The sequence below is a fragment of the Protopterus annectens genome, chromosome 1.part2, assembly GCF_019279795.1.
Source record: "Protopterus annectens isolate FY-2018-M chromosome 1.part2, PAN1.0, whole genome shotgun sequence".
Classification (NCBI taxonomy): Eukaryota; Metazoa; Chordata; order Ceratodontiformes; family Protopteridae; genus Protopterus; species Protopterus annectens.
This window is the reverse complement of record NC_056727.1, coordinates 433,553,131-433,560,493: the sequence shown is the minus strand read 5'-3', so window position 1 is coordinate 433,560,493 and position 7,363 is coordinate 433,553,131.

The following is a 7,363-nucleotide window of genomic DNA, read 5'->3' as shown; positions in this document are numbered from 1 at the left end:
CAACAGGTTTCCTACACTTGTGTGATGCAAACTGAAAGCACACTAGTTCCTAACAGACTATATGCAATGAGTACCAACAGTCAGATTCCACCAACGCTCTTTATTCAACGATCTGGTACCTCGGCCACTTTTATGCCTTATATCTCTGTACCTGCCATTTCTACATTTCAAAAAATTCTTTTGAGAGAAGTTGAAGTATTGTTTAGTGAATTTTGCAGAAAGAAAAAAATGTTTCTACTTAAACAAAAATGAATGGCAAGCTTTAAAAGTCTTGAAATCACTCAAAAATGAATATATTTTCAAACCTGCCGATAAAGGTGGAAATTGGGTTGTAATGGACAGAATAAAGTATCTTAATATGGTGAATAGACTGTTGTTGAATTCTGAAGAATATAGGAAATTGGACAGTGACCCTATTTTGTCTTTTAATGATGAGCTTTTATTTTTACTTGAAAAAGGTGAGCGTTTGGGTTTTTTTACGCACACCGATGTTAAAAAGTTGTATATCCAAAAACCGGTAACACCGATTATGTATGCACTACCTAAAATTCATAAAAATTTGGAAGAACCTCCAGGAAGACCTATTATTTCTGGAATAGGTTCTTTTTTGGAAAGTGTTAATTTATTTTTGGATTCTCAATTAAAGACCTATTTATGTAAGGTAACAGCTCACATTAGGAATACACAGGACTTAATTAATAATCTATTGAATCTTAAATGGAATTTTGATTATTACTGGGTCACTGTCGATGTTAAGTCTCTATACACCAATATTAATACCAAATGGGGTTTGGAATCCATACAAAATATGATGGGTGAGGGATCTAGAACTAATTTTCTCATTACTTTATTGGAGTTTTGTTTAACTCACAGTTATTTTTGCTTCAACAACACATATTACCTGCAAGTAAAAGGCACTGCAATGGGTGCAGCATATGCACCATCATATGCCATCATCTATATGGATTACTTTGAGAAAAAATATATTTATTCTACAAAATTTTTCATGAATAAAGTAATCTTGTATAAACGTTTTATAGATGATTTGATTTTTATTTGCAAGGGGGATATATGTGAATTTATGGATTTTCTTGAAGTACTCAATAAAAATGAACATAATTTACAATTTTCATATGAGATCAATAGAAATAAGATACATTTTTTAGATCTAGTTTTGTTTGAGAAGGAAAATAAAATTGAATTTAAACCATTTAGGAAGGAAACTTCAGTAAATATGTTCTTACATGCTACTAGTATGCATCCTCAGCATCTAATAAAGGCCCTACCATATGGGGAATTCAAAAGAATTCGGGATCATACCAGTGTTAAGGAGGATATAGACGAAGAACTACATACAGTACTTATGAGACTATTGGAAAGAGGATATGAATATAATCAACTATTAAAATGTAGGGATAGTGTGATTAACAATACAAGATTAGTTGATAGAAGGGAGAACATCATAATATATCCCAATAAAAGGGAAAATAGTGCAAAGAAAGATGTTGAGAAAGTGTTTTTTATAACTAAATTTTCTCCTTTCTCTAATATATTAGTCTCATTAGTTAGAAAATTTTGGTACTTAATTTGTGAAGATGATAACATTGGTGAGTTGTTCCCTAATCAAGTGAATTTTTCATTTAGAAGGGGAAAGAATTTGAGAGAAATTTTGAATAACAATCTTGCACAGCATGTTAGATCTACCCCAGTGAGGGTGGGTACTTTTGCTTGTGGTTCATGCAGTATATGTAGTAGAGCTAATAATATTGATATTATTAATAATATACATCATATTTCAAAACATTTTTAAATTGCAAGTCTACTAGTGTAGTATATATAGTAGGTTGTTCATGTAAGGACATTTGGTACATAGGACAAACTAAAAGAATGATCAAAACTAGAATCTTAGAACATCTAAAGGATATAAGAAACCTTAATGTATTAAGTCCTGTTGCTAAGCATTTTATGGATATTCATGATGGTTGCAGTGATAGTTTGAGATTTAGTATATTGGGAAAACCTTTTATTTGTAAGGGAGATGATACAGTAGGTAAACTCTTGGAATTGGAAACAAGGATGATACTGAAATATAAAACTTTGAAACCATTTGGTCTCAATCAGGAGCTGGGCCTTTAATTATAATTTAGAAGAGCATTTTCTTGCACATATTGCACATATTGTTATTCATTTTTTAGTAATTTGGGAATGATAAACATACACATTATTTGAAACTAATTTATATTTATTAATGTGGATATGATTTGATTGATAGTAAATTATATAGGGGAATAATTATTGTGTTTTGTATGTAATTATATTTTGGTATAATATTTTTTACACATTTAAACAAATGAATTTTATATGTGCTTGATGGCTTATTGAAAGTGTATAAGTTGGTTGAAAACAGTTTATATTAACTAAAATAAGTAAATGTTACTATTTATTTATTTTGATGCAAAGATCACTTTAAATTTTGAAACTCAATTGTATTAATTGATCAATTAACTAATTAGTTATAATATAAAATTAGTTCATTTTGAAAGCTGTAATGTGATCCTTTGAAGGTGAATGGCCGAGGTACCAGATCGTTGAATAAAGAGCGTTGGTGGAATCTGACTGTTGGTGTGTTGTTGGACAGAACTGCTTGGTTTTGTATGTTTTTGCTATATGCAATGAGTACTTTGAAAATCTGGTCCTAAATGAATGATAACTGCCGATGTTATGTGAATATATTTAAACTGGAAATATTTTCTCATACCTCAAAGGAAATATAGTAATTTAAAATTATTTTCCATCTGTTGTGTACCATGCCATGAGTTAGGATAATTCCATTGCATCATTCAGTCAGAAAAGGTGATTTATACATCTTATATGTAAAATTGTTACCTAGGTACTATAAACTCTCTTCTAATATGACAGACCCTGGGATTCAGAAACAATTTCTGCATCATTGTGAAAATTTTGACCAAAGTGTGGCCATGTGTGTGTGTGTGTGTGTGTGTGTGTGTGTGTGTGTGTGTGTGTGTGTGTTGGGGGCAATTATGAAGCACGTTAAGCATGAATGGGGAAACTTGACAGATTCCATGGGCTGCATAGTATGCTAGTTGTGGTATAATGAAATGGTAATTAACAACATTATTAAAACAAGGGAATGAGTGAAGGCAAATGAGGCTAAACAATAAGATAAAATGATAGAGAGATGTATATATATATATATATATATATATATATATATATATATATATATATATATATATATATATGGTGACAGGAGGTGGTAGCTCTAAAGTTAATGACTGCAATAAGATCCTGGAGTTACAGGAGGCAAACTGTGAAAGCAGGTACAGGGTGGCTTTCACACTAGTAAGCCTTTATATGCAACAGGGTGTTCTCACTGCTGGTAGCTATGGTATTTATTGCAAGTCATCACCCTTGGTGAAATAGTTTCATCCATTCACATGTAACATTTCATTACTTGTATGTCACTAAAATTGTAAACAATTAATATGTAGCTAGAGTCACCAAACAACAAGAGCTGGTTGAAATGTGTTGTCCTCAAATATAGGTCTGTGGGATATGTGGAATACTCACTATGGATACCATGGTTTGGGAGGCTTTGAGAACACAAGTTACATACTGTATCTCAAGTATATGCTTCATGGGTACTCCATCAGTGCCTCTATGCCAGCATGTAGAGAAGAGTATATAGTTTCCATGGACCACAGAGGAGAGAGCCAACAGCATGTAGGCTTCTTATGACATACTCCATTTTCATAAGGTAGTGGGAAGCATAGCAACAAAGTTCACTCATGGGGAAAAGGGAGAAAAGTATATTAACTGTAAAGGTTGCAGTCCATCAACTGCCAGGCAGTCTGTAATGATCACGGTATAATATACAGTGTGTCTGCAGGACATCCAAGCAGTGCCCAATACTACCACTTATGGTACGCATGCGGCTTCTATCAATTGCTTGTGTGGAAATATTTTTACCCAGAGAAATCTTATTGGTGATGCTGGATACCTTGGGACCTTGGTTAATGATATCCTTCAGAATTCCCCAGCCCATGGCAGAGAATTGATACAATTATCCCCAGATGCAAAACCAGGCCATCAGTGAATGTGAGCTTGACTTGCTGAAAAAAATGCTTTTACTACCTGGATGTATGTAGGGAGTAGTTTGCAATATGTCTGTGTCATATGCAGTAAGGTATTCTCCAAATCTGTTATCTTACTCGGCATCACTGTTATACACAAACAGTGGCTGCAGGGCAGACACATTCAAGGTGAGAAAGTTCCTGACTTGGTAATAGAGGAAGAGCTTGATGAGGAGGCCATGGAGGAGATGGCTGCTGGGGAGGGCTATGCTAGATGAAGGCAGGTGCAGTATGCCATGTGCCATGGCACTGGCTAAAAGTCAGCAGCTGGTTCATAACTACAGGCCAGACTAAAGCAATATACAGAAACAAAAAGTCATGCATGCAAAACTTCACCCAGGCTGTGTTATTCTAATCACAGACTGGCCACACTGTGTACCAGATTTAAGATACCCAAGCAACAGAGTACAGAAAGCAGGACATAATTAACATCATGTACACAGGTATTGAGGATCACAGTATCAAATGTCATCGACAGCAATTGTATGTTGATATATGTGAAAATAATTTAGTGCTTTGGGTGTTAGATCTGTGGGGGTGGGGAGACTATGGTACACTAGCTAGGGAAGAGATGCTCCCTTCAGTGTTGTGCACGTGTGTGGAACTGGGCCTTATAGGAATCATTATCAGTGCTGAGACACACCCTCAGCAGATGTTGCAACCCTTTTGGCCCCAGAAAATGTGTGTGCAGACTGTACATGCCCCCATCCATGGGAGTACCCTCCCCTGAAAGGGTAGCAGGCACTATCTAGACCATGTCAGAAAGAAGCAGCACTATATGACCAGTAGCAGTGGCCCCTCCTTTGGATCAACTTGGCATGAGCACTCCACCTATGTGGACATCGGCACCATAAGGCACTTTCCCCAACACTGGATGGTGGGATTGATATGATGACACTACAATTGCCTGACCATACCCCCCATGGTGAACCTCAACTCTGGAAATGGAGGTAGACCAGCCATGGGAAGTGTATGTGCAATGATGCCTGGGTGCACAGAGACAGTTGCTTTATGCAAACTCACTGCACTACATACCCATGCCTTTACACATGTGGCTCATAGATTCATAGGTGTGTACTAGGCTAATGGCCCTGGAGCCTTTACAAGCCTAGCCCATAGAAGTGCCCTGGCATCATGCCACCCAATGTTAGTTCCTAGTGCCTCTATCAAATAGAACAACTGGAGTGATCCCTGTGGTGAACTTTCTATTACCCATCCACTCATCAAGATTTCTCTTGAAGAGGGACAGTGAGGTGCTCTGTTTGACATGTATGGGAAGTCTATTCCAGAGCATGGACAGTCTCTGGGTGAGGAACCTGTCCTTGCAGCATGTTCTGTTGATTGTGGTAATCAGGTTGAGGTCTCTGGAGTGTGTGGTGTGGAGGGATTGGGATTTCTTTAGATGTAGTATTTCTAACAGAGCTGGGTCAGATATGGCTTTGTAAGTCAAGCAAAGATTGCCTCAAAGTAGGCAATATAAGACAGAGAATAGCTGGAGTCTTTTGAGTCTGTCCATGTAGGACAAGTGTTTAATACCTAGGATCCTCTTCTTGAGGTACTTCTGTAGTCTCTCCAGCTGTTGCAAGTGTCTAGTGAGGTACATGCGAAATGGGGCATTATACTCAATGATTGGTCTAATGAGGGAAGAGTAGAGAGAGATGATGATCTTTTTCTTCCTGGATGCAAAACTCTTGGTAATGAGATATGCCACCGTGGAGCGGCCTTAGGTCAACTGGTGCCCTAGGCAAAATGGCTCCACGGCGCCCCCCAATACACTACCCAGTGCCCCCATCTTGGTCTACTTACACCAAATAAATACTGGAAAAACATCCCTACTAGAGAAGTGCCCTAGGCAACCGCCTAGTTGGCCTATGCCTAAGGCCGGCTATGGGTGGGTGAAGGAGAGGTTGCTGTCAACCTGCATCCCCAGAACTCTTATAATGCCTTCTGTGTTTAGTGGGCTCCCATCAATGTGGTAATTAGTGGGAACTGAGTTTTTACCAAAGGGGACAATGACATATTTTTTGACATTAAGCTTAAGGCCAGGTTTCGACACCAGTCATTGGTCTCAGTGAGGCCTTTCTGTAGGATGTCTGCATCACTTGGGGAGTTAATAATGGCTCCCAGCTTGCAGTCATCTGTGAACCTGGTCAGCCAGAGTCCCTTTGTGTTGGCCTGGACTTCTGAAAAGTAGACGCTGAACAGGAGAGGACACAGGACCAATCCCTGTGGGACACCACTCATGACTGGTTGGCAGTCTGACTTGAGTCTACTACTTTCACACTGTGTGTTCTATCCATGAGTCAATTTGCAACCGACCTAGTGATATAGGGGTCGATGCCTAGTTTGGTGAGTTTATCAATAATTCCCAAGTGAGGAATGGTATCAAAGGCCTTGGCCAGATCAAGGTAGGCTATTTGCACTGCCTTACCTTCATCCACAGCCCTAGTGACTGACTCAAAGAAGTCAACCAGGTTGAGCAGGCATGATCTCCCATTCACAAAGCCAAATTGCATAGGGTTTAGAGTTTGGAGATTTCCTATATCTTTGTTAATCAGGTCCATGATTATGCGCTCCATAGCTTTACATATCAGACTCATCAGGCTAATGAGGCGATAATTCCCAGGGTCACCCTCGAGAGCATCACACACACACATCTTAAAACATCTACTTGCTCAGCAAGGACTGTGGTGTTGCCTGACTGTCCCTGTATTATGGTCCTGGCCACATGCTATCTCACAGCCACTGTGACAGTTATCTTTGGTGGTAGGTGATACCCATAGCATGAGCAACCACCAGTATGATGTCTGCCCTCTCATCCACATGCTCAGTGGAGCTTTTTGCAAATGAGGGAGATTGCAGCACAGTGGGGATACATCTATTTACGAGTAGATCACTTTGCAATATCCTGACTTTTTGTGTCCACCTGTCTGCCTGTAGTAGGTTCCACAGTACAGGGACTATATACACAGATTAGGGTGGGAATGTGGACACTACATATTCTGACATATCTCTGACATCAGGCAGTGATTTACCCCTGGTTGAGGAGTCTGATAAAACTTCACATGTGAAGGCATCAAAAGACATTACCTGCACTAAGACCCATAAGCAGTGCTGGAATCCCAGTGACTGAATGAATACTATGTTATATAGTGTTATGTCAGAATGCAAGGTAACATACCTTGTGGTGGTGATCTATGAGTCTGAAG